Genomic DNA, 17740 nt, shown 5'->3' with positions numbered 1-17740 from the left:
GTTGCCACAAGTGTGACAATTGTCCATTCAGGCACAGAGACTCTCCCCTGGCCATAGTTCCAACAGGCCGACATCAACAAATTCCTAGGCCTTTGTACATTTCTGAAGCTTCTCCACCTGTTTCTGCAGACTGGGACATGAAGATGATGTCCTCAGTTGTAGTCTGGAAGAAGCCTGTAGTAAACCGTTTAGAGAATTGTGATATTGGGATCCACTAGCAAAACGTGGCCACCTGGTCTACCAGGAAGCAGGTCCTGCTCTAACAAGTAAATAATCTATCTCAGTGACAACCTTCCTGGTAAAGTGAAGCCTCTTCCTGCACTGCTCCTCAGAAATAGTCAATAAAGACCTATAGACCCTGTCGTTTTGGTAAAGCATCCTATGAACAGTCTCCTCACCTGTGGTTTTCTAATAAGCCCAGCTGCTGCTTCTCCTGGTTCCTCAGGCTGCTGTACACTGTGGCTCCCCTCCCTCCAACTCTTTGTCCATTCAATGGAGTGGAGCAAAAACAGTCTTCATGATAAACACTAAATGCTTAATGAGGTTAGGTAAAGGCAAAAACAAAAATCAAAAATAAGCAAAATGGAAGCTCAGAATTGCCTTGACAATGCCTGCCTCACAAAGACACATAGACCTGAATGAATCAAGCGAATGTTAGCTATCCTATAAATGCAGCTTCCAATCGTGGCAATGAGTTTGCAAAGCCAATACTACTAAGTTTTACTCATCATGTTTACTTTTGTGTGGGGCCTCTCACCATCCAGTTAAAATTGCGTTGGAGTCCTGATACAATCCTGGGATCCAAAAACCAAAATAACCAAATACACCAAACAAACACCACATGAACAAAAAACTGGACAAGATTTCATGTTCTGTAACTTTTACTTTAACATAAGTCAGAATCAACCTAAATTAAATATAAATTAACAGGCAAATCACATTTGGTGTGAACTATAAACAAGGAATATAAGATATAACAGAGACTATCCAACTGAGTTTCTTGGAAGTCCATTCCACTTCTATGGCCCTAGTTTCAGCTACATAGTTCTCTCAAGCAGAACGCTAGTCCCTTTCCTTCAAGGACTTAACCTATTCTCCACAAGCAGCAGCATCTGCATAAACAGGGTTCCACCCATGCAATCTTCCCGAGAAGGTGCACTTCTTTCTTGAAGCTTCTCAGCTCTCAGTTTCCATCAGCCATAGTAGCATGGATCTACTGAAACCACCTTTACTTTCACATGGTATGGCCAATCCTGGGCATTCACCCACTTGGAAATGAAAAGAACAATAGCGCTAGTCCTAAACATGCTTTCCAACTGCTCAGAAATCCAGCTGTCCAGCTCAGCTTGCTAACCGCCTCTGCTCTCAAGCTCTTTGCCTCGGTATGCCACACTGCTTCCGTATTTTAATTGGCACTGCTTCCGGATCAAGGGTCGCCAGCTCACATGGACCAGTAATTTTTGTTTATACAAAAATTATGATTGATCGCTTTATAAGCGATGCAAACTCTTCAAAGTCCTTTTCAAACATTTTTTAAACAATCCCCAGACATTTTAAAGAAGCTGCAACTTTACCTACGGTTACTGCTTCCGGGTCACAGTCTGTCATACTTCAATGGGTTTCTTTGTGAATTTTTCTCCTGATGGCAACCGGGTCACATTGGCATGTCTCCATGCTGAGATGTTCATCTGGAATTCCCTGATTTATTTTTGAATTAAAGGCTTATTTCAAAACATAAGCATCTTGTAAATTTCAGTGTTCATGACAGTCTATATAGCATCATTGTAGTCCTATTTTTATTGATTAATGGGGCTCCCACTTCTCTGTCAGCTGCAGAGTAAAACTGGCAGTTAGGGTCACTTTGAGGGAATGGGATGGAAAGTTGACTTTCCCGATTTTAATCACTGTCATCCCATCGGACAGGTTGGATTAAAATCAGGACCATAGATTTTAGGATTTCAATTTTAAGTATGATCAAGCAGTTCAACCTCCAAACAGACTGCGATCAGCTAATTCAGTGCAGGGTATATATTTTGTATTTTCTTTCACCTTCTTTTACTCTATGTTATTTTTCCAGGCTACTCCTGTCAATGCTTCTTTACTCCATGTGTCACAGATATTGCTTTCAATTATCCATATATTTTAGCCATAAATTATGCCCAGAGATTAGGCAGAGAGTCCACTTTTGTTTGTTTCAGTGCACTGGTGATATCAAAGGCCCTTATGACCTCCACCAATTTGTTATCTAAATGATCAGATTGGTTCAATGGTGACGCTCTTGTCTCTGCGTTCAAAGGCTATGAGGTCTCTCCTCACTCCAGGAATTGAGCAGATAATCTAAGCTGCTTTTTTCAGTGCTGCATTCAGAGGTGCATCCTTTCAGATGCAACATTGAAATGGGCTCCTGACTACCTGCTCCAGTGCACAGAAAAATTCCTGTGGCTGTACTCAAAAAGGAGGGAAGTTTTCCTAGTTTCCCGACTGGCATTTATCCTGCAACCTACACCAACAAACAGCTTAAGGCAGAATTTTACGCCTCGCAGGCAGGAGCGCACCCAACCCGATCGGGCGTGCAAAAGCGCGAGAAGACGCCGGGCGAGCATCCCGACATTATCCCGCACGCTTGCAATCTTCAGGTTGGCGGGCACGTGCGGGTGTCAGAGCCATGCCCGCCATCAATTAAAAGACAGCTTAAGGCCATTAAAAAACCCAAGTGAACCCAATTTTAAGTTATCCGTGTGATTTCGCTCTTGTCGCAGGCAGGTAGCTCACATTTTGTAAACCCTCATCCAAGGGCAGGGCAAAAAGGGTCAGCAGCATTGCCAGCGTGAGTAGTGAGGAGTTTAGGAGATATTTTGCTTCTGGTTGCTTATTTGAACTTGACAGCTTCATCTAAGTTCCGAGCTTCATTCTTCGCATTTCCAGGCTTCATTCCAGGACTCATTTGTGTCTCCAATGCCCCAGAGAATTTTGACCGTGTGGACCCTTCCAGGTATCAGACACCCTTCTGTTACCCTGGTAATGGGGATTGTGGTCTGCGCTGGAGGCACCTCCTCTGAGGAGGAAGAAAAGGCAGGAGGGAGTGGAGGCCAGGTGTCCCAAAGCAGCTTCCAGGGAGCAATCTGTGGGAGGAGAGGTGCAGGCACAAGGGGTGCTCGGCCAGCAGGAAGTCCAAGGCGGAAAGGGCCTCTATCCTGCTGCCAGGGTTTACAGGCGGTGATGCAGCTACCTCAATATGTCCGAGGGGCAATGCCAAAGGAGGCTCCATCTCGCCAGGGAGACCGTGACCTCTATTTGACATATGACAGGCCCTGAGATCACCTCCAACTGTATGGGTGGACACCCCATGCCTGTGGCAGTGAAGGTCACAGTGGCCCTCAACTTCTATGTCTCCGGCCCTTTCCAGGGGTCAGTGGGGGATCTGTGTGGAGTCTCCCAATCAGCTGTCCATAGTTGCATCAAGCTGGTGACAGAAGCTCTGTTCTGACGGGTAATGACATTTATTCATTTCCGTATGGACTAGGCCAGCCAGGCTGAGCGAGCCAGAGGCTTTGCAGCGATTGCTGGGTTCCCCTGCACCCAGGGAGCAATCGAATGCCCACATGTGGCCATCAAGGCGCCAGCGGGTAAGCCAGGTACCTTCATCAACAGGAAGGGATTCCACTCGATGAATGCCCAGATAGTTTGTGACCACAAGATGCAGATTCTGCAAGTCTCTGCGAGGCACCCTGGCAGCTCCAATGACGCATACATCCTGAGACACTCTCAGGTGCCGTGGCTATTCATTGCTCCAACCCAACTGGATGGATGGCTGCTGGACGGCAAGGTAGCTTATGACACCTCTCCACCACCCAAGAACAGAGGCAGAGTAGGGTTATAATTGGAATCATGCCCCCACAAAGGTGATGGTAGAGAGGACCATAGGTCTTCTAAAGATGCGCTTCCGATGCCTGGGCTGTTCAGGGGATGCACCACAATACTCCCAGAGCAGGTGTCACTGATAGTGGTTACAGGCTGTGCTCTCCACAATCTGGCACTGGCAAGGGGGGACCCACTGGAGGAAGAGGATCTAGATGCATCTCCACAGGTAACAGAGAATGAATCCAGTAGTTAGTCAGGAGAGGGGCATGGTGAGGAGAACGCTGAGGGCATGGAGCAGACCTCTGTATCCTTCAGAGAGGCAGGGACACCAGGGACACCTTGATCCAACGCTCCTTCAGCTAGGCTGCCAAAGATCTGCTTCTACCTCATGCCAGGGCTGCCGCCTCCATCCCGGATGTCTGAAATGACCCTTTCATTTTAACTCAAAGTCCACTCAATGCCTGTGCAATAAAGTTTAGAGCTACTCATGACAGCATTACATACTGGCATACCCTGCACCAAAAAAATAAAAAGGTGAAGCATTCTCAGGCCATTACGACAAAAACAAAATTTATGGTATTTTCACAATCCAAACAAATGAACATAACCTTCTCTGGTCTTCATTCACAGACCAGTAAAGATAAACAAAACATTACAGAACAGAAGATCACCTGTGAACAGTCCCTCTTGTGCTCATGGTGCCTTAAACTTAAGTTTGCAAATGCTATGTCTTGATACCCCCTACCACCCTCACTGGCAGTGGCACTGGAGGCAGCCTGCTGATTCTGGTGTCTTGTTGACCTTGAGGACCTTGACTGTTGTCCTCTGGCCAGTGGAGCCTGTGCTGACTGTACCTGGGAAGGAGCGGCCAGTACCACAGCTGGCATCTCCACAGTCATCGCAGCCTTATCAGATGCCACGGTCACTGGCAGAGGGGCGGAGAAGCTACTGCCATCATCCAGAGTGCCTGAGAGGAGCCCGCAGAGATAACAAGCAGCTCATGCTCCAACATGAGGTCGCTCTGGAGCTCCCTGCTCACCATTGGACGAGCACCTAGCTAAGATACTGGGTGCCTCACACATCTTCCACAGTGGCATTGACCACCTGAGATCATTGCCTGTGTGAGGGCTTGCAGGTCTGAGCGCAACCCCTAATTCTGTCCCTGGAGCTGCCTCTCCCTGAGAGTCTCCACTCTCTCAATGGAGGAGGCAGCGCGTTCGACCATGAACATAACAAATAGGAGCGGGAGTAGGCCATTCAGCCCCTCAAGCCTGCCCCGCCATTCAATAAGATCATGGCTGATCTGCCTCACGCTTCAACTCCTCTTTCGTGCCAGCTCGTCATAGCCATCAGCTCCCCAATATTTCAAAAATCTATTTACCTTCTCTTTAAATACTGTCAGTAATCTAGCCTCCATAACTCTCTGGGGTAGAGAATTCCAGACAGTCACTACCCTCTGAGAGAAGAAATTCCTTCGCATCTCAGTTTTAAATGAGTGTCCCCTTATTCTGTAACTATGTCTCCTAGTTTGAGATTCCCCCACTCGTGGAAACACCTTCTCAACATCTACCCTGTCAAGCCCCCTTAGAATCTTTTACATTTCAATAAGATCACCTTTCATTCTTCTAAACCCTATTGAACAAGGCCTAACTTGTTTAGCTGCTCTTGACAAGTCAACCCCTTCATCACAGGAATCAGCCTAGTGAATCTCTTTTGAACTGCCTCCAATGCCAGTATATCCCTTCTTAAATAAGGGGACCAAAACTGTACATAGTACTCCAGGTGCGGCCACACCAACACCCTGTACAGATGTAACAAGACTTCCCTATTTTTAAGCTCCAACCCCCCTAGCAATACAGGCCAAAATTCCATTTGCCTTCTTAATTACTTGCTGCACCTGCATGCTAACTTTTTGTCTTTCATGTGCAAGAACACCCAGATCCCTCTGTGCTGCACTTTTTTGGAGTCTCTCTCCATTTAAATAATGGTCTGCCTTTTGATTCTTCCTACCAAAGTGCATGGCCTAACAGTGTCCTACATTAACTCCATCTGCCGAGTTTTTGCCCACTTACTCAACCTGTCGATATCCCCTTGCAGATTCCTTATGCCCTTGTTGCAACATACCCTCCCACCTATTTTTGTATCATCAACAAATTTGGATACATCACACTCTGCCCCCTCCTCCAAGTAATTAATAAGATAGTAAATAATTGAGGCCCCAGGGCCAATCCTTGTAGCACTCCACTAGCTATGTCTTTCTAACCTGAAAAATACCCATGCATCCTGACTTTCTGCCTTCTGTGTGTTAACCAATCCTCAATCCATGCTAATACATTACCCCCAATACCATGAGCCCTATCTTGTGCAATAACCTTTTTTGTGACACCTTATCAAATGTCTTCTGGAAATCCAAATACACTACACTACTAGTTCCCCTTTATCAATTCTGCTTTTTATATCCTCAAAGAACTGTAGCAAATTCTTCAAACATGATTTCCCTTTCACAAAACCATGTTGACTCTGTTTGATTGTGTTCAGCTTCTCTAAATGTCCTGCTATTTCTTTCTTAATAATGGAATCTAACATTTCCCCATTGACATATGTTAGGCTGACTGGTCAATAGTTTCCTACTTTTTGTCTCTCTCCCTTCTTGAACAGGGGCGTCACATTAGCAGTTTTCCAATCCGCTGGGACCCTCCTAGAATCCAGTGAGTTCTGGAATATTTTGACCAATGCCTCCACTATCTCTGCAGCCACTTCCTTTAAAACCCTTGGATGCAGGCCATCAGGTCCTGGCAACTTGTCTGCCTTTAGTCCCATTAGTTTCTCAAATATTTTGTACCTCGTAGAGGCTGTTACAAGAACTTTCCTCCCATTAGCTCCTTGCTTATTTGATATCTTTGGAATGTTTATAGTGTCCTCCACTGTGAATACTATTGCAAAATGTTGGTTTCAATTATCTGCCATTTCCCTGTCCCCCATTATCAATTCTCCAGTCGCATCCTCCAAGGGTCCCACGCTCACTTTAGCTACTCTCTTTTTATATACCCGTAGAAGCTCTTGCTGTTTGTTTTTAGATTCCTTGCCAATTTACCTTCATAATCAATTTTCTCCCTCTTTATTAGCTTCTTAGTCATCCAACTCTGACCCAAGTTCCTCAAGCAGCCAACACATGCTGCAAGTGTGGTCACCGTGGATCGCACCGGCGTCCACCCATTCCCACATGCTACAGCTGCAACACATCACCTGCCCAGCCACCTCTATTCTATTTAATTAATTAATTTGGATGTTAAATATTTTATAAGTGAATTTCTTAACTATACCTTTCAGCTGTAATAACATCTCCTGATTTAAACCACTTGGCCATTCAAAAGAGACACGGAAGAGATACCCACCAATCATCTACCTGTTTTCCTGTGATGTTACAGTTCAGCTCTGACAGGTAGAAACAGGTTGAAGGGGTTCTCTGCTGCTGGCTTTTATCTCCCACTGCCGCTGCCCTTCTCATGCAGGTCCCCTCTCCGTGTGCTCGCGGCTCTCCTCTCACTGGTTGAAACTGTGAAAATCCCACCTCTCCCCTCACTGGTTGAAACTGTAAAAATCCAGGCTCTCCTCGCAATGTTTTAAACTCTGAAAAGCCTGGCTCTCTTCTCGATGTTTTAAACTGTGAAAATTCCAGCTCTCCTCTCGGTATTTTAAACTCTGAAAAGCCTGGCTCTCTTCTCGATGTTTTAAACTGTCAATTAAACTAAATGAGGGTCAACACAGTGTTAATGCTCTACATGGACTCCTCCATAACAGGGACCATGGCACGCATACCCTCATGGATCTCCACCAGATCCTCCTGCACATCCCGCTGGACATCCAGCATCTGCCACCTAATGGATGACTCCAGAGGCTCATCATCTGCCTTCAACTCAGCATCGTCCTGGTCTCCAGCAATCCTCCTACTGCCAGTGCCCTAGGCATTGTCTGCCTCAACCTGCGCTTCAAATGAGTGTGAAGTGCCCTCATCGCTGTGCAACCACATTCTAGCCAAAGATCTAATGCCCACCAATGTGCTGGTATCGGCACTGGAGCCTGGTTCAGACAGCAGGTGTGATGCAGATGCAGCTGAAGCCCGGCGGTCCCCTGGCATCAGGGGTGGCTCTTGGGGGTCCTGAGGATGACTGTGTGTTGGCAAAGCTAAGGGAGAACAATGACATGCCATTAGTTTAAGTCATCACACTATCACAGTGCATGCTAGGCGCCCTGGAGAATCAATGGAGATCTGCATCATGGTGCCATCATCTTTCAATGACCAATGGGTACTCTAGTTTGAGGTTCCTATCAATGAAGAGACATATAAGAATGTTTGCACCATCTGAAACTCTCACCTCTGTGCACTGCACTCTTACCTTCATCTGACACCCCAGCCTTCCACAACCGGCTGACCGAAATGCATGGTGCTTTTCCAGCACCAAGGTGCCCTGCTAAAACCTTGTAAGGATTAGGCGGTTTGGGAGCCTCCACCTGTCTGTGACCTCTCAATGTTGTTATGGCTCATCTTCTCCTGAAAGGACAAAGGAGCATTGATTACTCCACTTTCTACCTGCAGCACCATTGCAGCCTGGCCAGCCTTTTGGTTCCCAATGGTTTTTCCCTTTTCCTTTTTAGAGTGGTTTCCTCAGAGAAAGGGCAGGTTATAGAGATATGAGGAAAATAAATTTTTGATATTTTCTCTTTGCAGGCCAGGAGATTTCTGCTGCACTGCAACCATACAAAACCCCGGTAACCTGGTCAGGAACCAATTAAAATGCTGTTGTCAGGCAGCTCCCTTGGTCTAGGACTCCTTTCCAGCACCATCCTGTCTTTCATGGCACACTCTGTTCCAGGACTGCAACATTGCATATATCTCTCATCCTGTTCCAGTGGACATGCCTTTCAAACTACAGCCATTGTAATTCTAATCCACAGTCCAACAGAAAGTAAAAAGATATGTTCTTTACACACCTCCACCCTCTTCAAAGGGATGGAACGCCATTTCAAAAATACGTTTCATCACAAGGTTTTTGACACATGGACAACAAAACATGAGACTTACTTCCATTCATCCTTCCTCCACCTTAACAATCTTATAAAATCTTCAGCATTTCTTACTCCTTTAACTTATTTCAGTATTTTACAACCGGCACAATGCATCTGCGATCACATTATCCTTACCGGTAATATGAGCAATCTTTACATTGAATGGTTGAAACAATAGACTCCATCTAAACAGTCTCGCATTTCGAGTTTTAAACTTTTCAATGAACGCCAGCAGATTTTGGTCAGTGTAAATTCGTGTTTCTTTGTTATCGTGCCAGACATAAACTTCAAAGTGTTGAAGAGACAGCAATAACACTTTCTTTTTCCACTGTAGAGTACTTCCTCTGATATCGATTTAGTTCCTTGGAAAATTGCCCCACTGGCTTCTCTATCTCTAATTAATCATCTTGTAATAGGGCTGCACCTACCCCCCAAATCACTAGAATCAATCGCCATTTTAAGAGGTTTCGTAAAGTCAGGGATGGCCAACACTGGTTCATTTATTCAGGTTGCCTTCAGCTTTTCTTTGGCTGCTTGGCATTCTGCTGACCATCCCACTTTTTGCCTCTTTTCTTAACAAATTGGTGAGAGGTACAGCTATTATTCTGAAGTTAGGCACAAACCTCCTATAAAACTTACACATTCCCAAAAATCTCACGATTTCTCATTTAGTTTTAGGAATGGGAAATTCTGTTAGAGCGTTCACTTTTGCTGTTGTTGGCAACACCTGCCCTTGTCCTACGTTGTGACCTTGGTAAGTTCCCCCTGCTTTTGCAAATTTGCTTTTGGCCAGTTTATGACTAAGCTGGCCAGCTGTAATTGCCTAAATAGGTCCTCTAATTCCTTTCCATGTTCTTCCCATGTGTTACTATATATTACAACATCATCTAAAAAAACCACACAGCTTCAGCTACAACTTGATTCATAAGTATCTGAAATGTAGGTGGGGCGTTTTTAAACCCAACGGCATGATTAGACATTGCTACAACCCACTTGGTGTAACAAAAGTGGATATTTCTTTAGCACTTGAAGTTAATGGCACTTACCAGTACCCCTTCAACAGATCAATTTTAGAAAGAAATGAGGCACTGCCAACCCTACCGATGCAATCTTCTAACTGAGGAATTGGGTATGAATCTGTCCTTGTTACTACATTCACTTTCCTGTAGTCTATACAAATTCTAGTGGATCCGCCTGGCTGAGGAACCAATACTACAGTGAACTCCAGCCACTTTGGTTAGGCTCAATCAATTGATTGTCCGGCATTTATTGGGTCTCTGTTTCTAACTGAGCTTGCTTTTCCAGGCTCAATGGATAAAGATGTTGTTTTATGGGCCCTGAGTCTCCGAAGTCCACATCATGTTAGCTAAGATAGTACATCCAGGTGTATCCCTACAAATTCCCTTATACTTCCTAAGTAAACTTATTAGACCTTCCCTTGGTCCTCCCTCTAAATATGAGAGCACAGTGTCTAACTGTCCCAGTATTGTCATATTGGCCAGCCAAATTGTAGGAAGTTCACTTTGGGCACCGTCTACTTCTCCTTCAGCCATGCCCTTACTGTCTCTGTCATCCTCCACTACTCTTACCACCTGCACACTTGCTCTATCTTATCTTCTCTGCGATGATATTGCTTCAACATGTTTATGTGACATAACAGTTTCTCCTTCCTACGCTCAGGGGTATCTATCAGATAAGTCACTTCGCTAACTCTCCTAACTATCTTATGGGGGCTACTGAATTTCGGTTTCAGGCGTTCACCCTGCAAAGGTAATAATACCAATACTTCATCTCCTGCTTGGAACATTCTAGTTGTAGCATGTTTGTCTGCCCATTCTTTCATTTTGGCTTGGGAAATTTTTAAGTTCTCTTGTGCTACTTTTCATGCTCCTGTGAGTCCAACATGTAATCCAACATGGAGAATTTGTCTTTCTGCTTTCGGAACTTCCCCTTAATCACTTTTAATGAACCTCTTATTTCATGACCATAGATCAATTTGAATCGACTAAATCCAGTAGGTTCATTTGGAGAATATCTGGTAGCAAATAGTAAAAAATCTAATCTTTTGTCCCAATTCTTTGGGTATTCATGTCAATAGGTCTTAATCATGGCTTTGAGAGTCTGATGGTATCTCTCTAAAGCTCCCTGTGTCTGTGGGTGATAGGCAGTAGACTTTAGTTGTTTGATACCCAAACTGCAGATTATGCCCTGGAAAATTTTAGACATGAAGTTAGAACCTTGGTCAGGTTGTATATCAGTTGGTAGGCCATAATGAGTGAAAAATTGAGTTAACTTTTCCACTACCCACTTTAGTTGTAATTGTCCTTAAAGGAATAGATTCTAGAAATCAAGTTGTCATATCCATGATTGTAAGGATATACTGATGTCCTGCCTTCACAATCTACTAATACCTGACTGAATGGTTCTTCAAAACTGGTATGGGTATTAAAGATGTTGGTTTGATTACAGTTGAAGTTTACCTACTGCCTGGCATGTATGACACATTTTACAAAATTGCACTAAGTCCTTATGAAGTCTTGGCCAGGTGAAACACCTGTTTATCTATGCTTGGGTTTTCCGTATTCCTACATGTCCTGCCATAGGAATTTTATGTGCTACTCACAATGTCGCCTTATGATATTTGGGCAGTACCACTATCTGATGAACAACCGTCCATTCCTCATTCGCAAGTCTGTGAGGGTGTCTCCACTTCCTCATCAGAACTCTGTTTTTAATGTAATAACACTCTGGAACTCCTTCCGCCTCAGCTTCAGTGTGAGCTGACTGTGCTAACCTGTTTAACCCTGGATCTGCTTTCGGACCCTCAATTAATGAAGACATGCCAAGTGCTTCCTTTGAATTATCCTCATCCTTAAAGAAAATTTCAGCTACTCTGACACCTGCTTGTGGTATTACTTTGACCTCTGATGATGGACTTTGTTTAACCATTGCTCTGGTCACCATACACGATGGAAAATGCCAGGAACATGTTCTTGTAGCTGTTCTGTCTCTTTAGCCTCTCTTGGACTTTCCGTAGTTACAGGCAAAGCTATAACCTTCACTCCTGCCAAATCATTCCCCAGGAGTAAATCAACTCCATCCATGGTAATTTCTTAACCACTCCTACAACCGATCCAGATAACAAATCACACTCCAATTGCACTTTGTACAATGGAACCAGGATATACTCTCCATTTATACCATTTATCAATACTTTGGGCAGAATTTTCTGTTTGGCGTGCAGGGGTGGGCCCCGCACGCTGACACATAAAATGACGCGCGGTGACGTTGGGCGTGCGTCCTGACATCACCGCGCGTCATTCCAATCTTTAATTCGGCGGTTATACACTAGAGTAGACTGCATGCCCGCTGAACTGTCAGAGGCCTGTTAAGGCCATTAATAAGCTAATTAACCAAATTGACAGGGCTGCTCATCCAACTATAAGGTTGGCGGGCAGGCAAAGAACCCAGGCGGCCTTCGCATTTTTCATGAAACTTATCCACAGCCGGGATGAGGTTTCATGAAGGGTTTATTAAATTAATAAATAAATTTTAAACATTTAATAAACATGTCCCAGCTCACGTGACGCTGTAACATGAGGGGACATGTGTAAAAGAGTTTAACTTTTTTTAGTTTGAAGTTTCAAATTGAACTTAATCTCCCGGAGGCAGCTCTGTACCTCAGGGAGATTTCTGTGCTCTCTCGTACGCATGTGCGAAAGAGTGCAGGCCCTGACTCTCCCTCCTCCCCTTGCCCGCACAGGTAGTGCTGACCAATGTTTTCAGTATTTAATTCACTGGTTGAGAACCTGCTTTTCAATGTCTCTAACAGTGGTTTTCCACTTTCCCTTTTTACAGCTGTTTCCTCACAGAGAGAATATGTTATAGAGATATGATGAAAATAAATTTTAGATATTTTCTCTTTGCAGGCCAGGAGCTGTCTGCTGCACCGTGACCGCACAAACCCTGGTCACCTGGTTAGGAGCCAATTAAAATGCTGTTGTCAGGCCGCTCCCCTGGTCCAGGGCTCCTTTCCAGAACCATCCTGTCTTTCATGGCATTCTGTTCCAAGACTGCAACATTGTATATGTCTCTCACCCTGTTCCAGAGGACATGCCTTTCAAACTGCAGCCATTGTAATTCTAATCCACAGTCCAACAGGGAGTAAAAAGATATGTTCTTTACAACAGTCCAACAGAAATAAAAAGATATGCTCCTTACATGCCTCCACCATTTTAAAAGAGATGAAACACCATTTCAAAAATGCGTTTCATCACAAAGTATGTGATATATGGACAACAAAAGCCATGACTTACTTTCATTCATCCTTCCTCCCCCCTTATACGATCTTAAATAACCTTCAACATTTCTTACCCCTTTAATTTATTTTAGTATTTTACACCCAGGACAATGCATCCATGATCACATTATCTTTGTGATCACGAGGTGGCCTTCCAGCATTTTCAGTATTTAGTTCATTGGTTGAGAGCTTGTTTTTCAATGTCTCTAACAGTGATTTTCCCCTTTTCCATTTTACAGCAGTCTTCTCAGAGAGAGAACAGGTTATAGCGATATGAGGAGAAGAAATTTTAGATGCATTCTCTTTGCAGGCCAGGGGCTTTCTACTTTCTGCACTGCTACCGTACAAAACCCTGGTCACCTGGTCAGTACCCAATTAAAATGCTGTTTTCAGGCAGCTCCCTTGGTCCAGGACCCTTTCTGGAACCATCCTTTCTTTCATGGCATACTTGTCCGAGGGCTACAACATTATATATATCCCTCATCCTGTTCCAGTGGACATGTCTTTCAAACTGCAGCCATCGTAATTCTAATGCACAGTCCAACAGAAAATAAAAAGATATGTTCTGTACATGATTGTCGCCATTAGCACTCCCAACCAAGAGTCTATCACTTTCAATTTCTCACTAATCTGAGGGCTGCTGTAACACTCAGAGTAATCCAAACTTCAATATCATCTATCCGACCAGTGGCCTGTTTGTCTTGGCAGCTCGCTAGCTCAATGTAGATGAGGCACAAAGCTCAATATTGGATATACATTCAATCTCATCATTCAGGCTAAGGGATTGTGCCTGCAACTCCAAAGAAGGAGGAGTGGGAATAAAGATGGTTGTTCAATAAACCACCGAGTGACGGAGTGTCCATTCAATTTCTCATGTGAGATGGACATCCGTCACAGAATAAGCTGCATAATGGGAGTTTAAATACTGAACCAAACTGATATGATTGAAATTAAATACAGCCACAAAGCACAGCATTGTCTGAAAGTATTTCCTCTTGTGAAACAAAAAATAATCTGTTCCCTCTTTAAATTGTAGTCTTCTACTTTTTTAATTTTCATTGATTTGTTTTTGAACAATTTTTGGTAAGGAATGCATCTCTTTAATCTAATTGCATACAGCCCACAGGATAATGTTCCAAATGCAAATTAAATACTGATGTGAAGTATTAGAAACTACTAATAATATTGCAGATACATTTCACAAGTCCCCAGTGATGCAGCATAACAGCAGGTTCACTCACTATTGGTTTACATTAGAGCTGTTAGATATTAATTACAAACACCAACTTGTTAGGCTGAACATTAATCAAAGAAAGTATGATACTTATGTTTGGTTAGGACATTATGGATTTGAGATGTTGAAGGAATTTCCAAGTCGCTAGGAAAAGGGAAAAAAGTTAATGAAAAACAATGCAAATGAGTCACAGTAAGGAAGCAAAACCGTTATAAAGGGTGAAGGAATGGATGAGCATAAAAGTCAGAGACAGAGAAGAAATAACAAGATACTCAGAATTTGAGCTGAAGTGAAGGGCCTTGTGTTGTGTTTATGTCGAGGGCTTGATGTAGGCACAGGAACCAAGAGAGGAGAGTCAGGCAACATGTCCGCTTGCTGAGCAAGCAGATCAACTACTTATCACAGAGAGTGTATAGGCCAAGGATGTCCTATGAAATGATGATACTTACCTGGCAGGGGAGAGACCATGATCATGGTTCTGCCAAGGCAAGGTCGGGAAGCAAAGGCTATAACCAATCGAAACCCATACCATGGGTTATCTAACACCATCCGAGTCACGGTGAAGGACAGCGAAGGAGGATCACCTATGGATCGGGCCTTCTTCGCCAGGAGGATCCTGTTGAAGGCGTGCGGCTTTGAAGCTCCGGAGATCTTCACCCTGCAGGACTTCCCCAACGCTGGATTTTTCGACATGACGTTCAAGCGGGTGGCAGACTGCGTCCAGCTCCTGAGGGTGTTCGAGGAGAAGAGAGACCTGCCAGAGATGAAGATCCTGACGGCGGAGCCGCTCTTTTCTCTGCCGTTGCAACGGGAACATGTGGTGATGGTGCATCTGTACAACCCCTTCGTCCCTGTCGCCGACGTGGTCACCTTCCTCACCAGGTACTTCGATAAGGTGGGGAGCGGCACCGAGATTCGAGACGACTTGGGGATCTGGACAGGCAAACGCCAGTTTAAGGTCACGCTAAAGACCGACGGTAAGGGAGCCATTTTCCACCCTCCTTCCAGATTCGCTATCGGGGGAAACCGTGGCTACCTGGTCTACGCTGGGCAACCCAAGCATTGTCGCTCATGCGGCAAGGCTGGTCATGTGGCGGCCAACTGCAGCGCCTCCCTCTGCAAGATCTGCAAACAAGAAGGGCACCAGACAAAAGACTGCAAACAGGCTAAGTGCTGCAACCTGTGTGGCGAGGCAGGTCACCTCTACAGGACCTGCCCCAAACGCTGCCGTACTTACGCATAGGCAGCCAAAGCCAACGAAGGGGAAGCAGAAGAAATGCTTCGTGTCACTCCAACCACCAAGGCCCCCAGGGAGCTCAACGGGACAAAGGAGGACACAGAGAGAGACAAGGTGGAGGAAGAGATAGAGGCAACAGATAGCAAATCAACAGCACTGCCCCCTGAACCTCCCAGTCCTCAGGACAGCGAATCAATGGAGGAGGAGGCAGCAGTGGAAAAGCAGCAGGGGGAGTGGCAGACGGTGAGGAGAGCCAAAAGGAAGAAGGAGCGAAGAAGAAGCAAAGTCACTTCCCAGACAAGTGGTAAGAGGCGTCTCCCATCCGACATGGATGACAAAGGCAGCAGCTCTTCGGATGAAGAAGTGCCAGGGCGGCACCGACAGAAGAAGCGGCAAAGCTCCAGGACGTTGGAGGACGAGACACCTGAGCTCCAGAACATTGGAGACAACAAGGAGACTAGCGCACCCCAACTTTGCCTGCAACCTGAGGAGGCCAGTGCACCACAGCCCCAGGAATCTGGGAGCAGTGAGGCAATCATCGCACCCCAGCTCCGGGAAGCCGGGAACAGCAACGCCCCAGAGGGGGTGAGTTTTGGAGAAGCTTCTCCAGCAAAGGTCATCTCAAAACCCGGTCTCTACGCGAACCCCCAGATGCCACCTGAGCAGAACACTGCCAAGGAGAACTACCTCAGCCCATCCAAAGTGAAGCAATTTGAGCTCACTACGGGTATGAAGGAGCAGACTAAAGGTCTGGGACTCTCAGAGACAACGGGTTTGGTAGGAGAATAAATGCTTTAAAATGGGTTTAAAGATTGTATCCATAAATGTGCGTAGCATTAAATCTACTACGCGATGTGTTGCGACCTTGGACTACCTTGCCAAGGTCAAAGCTGACCTGTTGTTTCTGCAGGAGTGTGCGATACCGCACCTCAGCTCCTACAGGCAATGGTCACGATGGTGGTCCCATGGGCCATCGATCTGGTCGGGCGGAAACGACTATCGTTCCTCCGGCCTGGGTATTCTGCTGCAGGGAGGCAACTTCACCGTCTCCGAGGTTAAGGAGGTGGTGGGCGGGCGCCTCCTCGTAACAGACGTAATGTACAAGAACGCTCCACTCGGGTTAATTAACGTGTATGGCCCGACACAAGGGGCCGAGCGGCTGGAGGTTTTTCAGCAGCTCCCACTGCTGCTGGCGACCTCCAGACCGGTCATTCTGGGTGGTGACTTCAACTGCATCATCGATGCGGCTGGACGATCCAGCAGGGCCGACAGCAGATTGGACGCTATGTCCAGATCCCTGATGGAAACAGTTAAGGATGCCAAGCTGCACGATGTCTTCAGCAACCCTGCAGACGGAGCGCAGCGTAGATACACCTGGTCGCGGCCAGACGGGTCCATTCGTTCCAGGATAGACTTCCTGTTTGTGTCCCGTGCATTCACAGTCAGATCCACCGACGTCAAGCCGGTGTTTTTCTCTGACCACTGCCTCCTACTGGCGGCTGCCACTTAGAGAAGGACCTGAGGGTGGGCAGGGGGGCATGGAAGCTAAATGTGCAACTGCTGACCCCAGAGAACATTGAGGAGCTCAAGAGGGATTACAAAGGTTGGAGAACCGTGAAACCCCTCCTTGAGTCCCTGACACACTGGTGGGAAGCGATCAAGGGAAACATCAAGAGGTTTTTCATCCTCAAAGGCACCCAGAAAGCTAGAAAGGAACAGAGGGAAATGTCCCGACTCCAGAAAAACATGCAGAATCTGCTCCGGCTGCAGTCGATGGGGATCGATGTCAATGAGGAACTCCAAGAGGCGAAGAGCCAGCAAGCCTCGCACTTTGCCTCGGAGGCCTCCAAGATCATCTTCCATTCCAGAGTCCGCTCCGTGGAGCAGGATGAGACGTGCTCACGTTTCTTCTTCCAAAAGGTACACAGAGAGAGCTCTGTGATCAGCAGCCTGAAGGAAGAAGACGGCTCAGTAAAGTCATCGCAGTCTGACATTTTGAGGATCAGCAAATCCTTTTATGCCGGATTGTATGACGTGAAGC

This window comes from Cetorhinus maximus, chromosome 2 (assembly GCF_964194155.1).
Source record: "Cetorhinus maximus chromosome 2, sCetMax3.hap1.1, whole genome shotgun sequence".
NCBI lineage: Eukaryota > Metazoa > Chordata > Chondrichthyes > Lamniformes > Cetorhinidae > Cetorhinus > Cetorhinus maximus.
Note: the sequence above shows the minus strand (reverse complement) of the source record.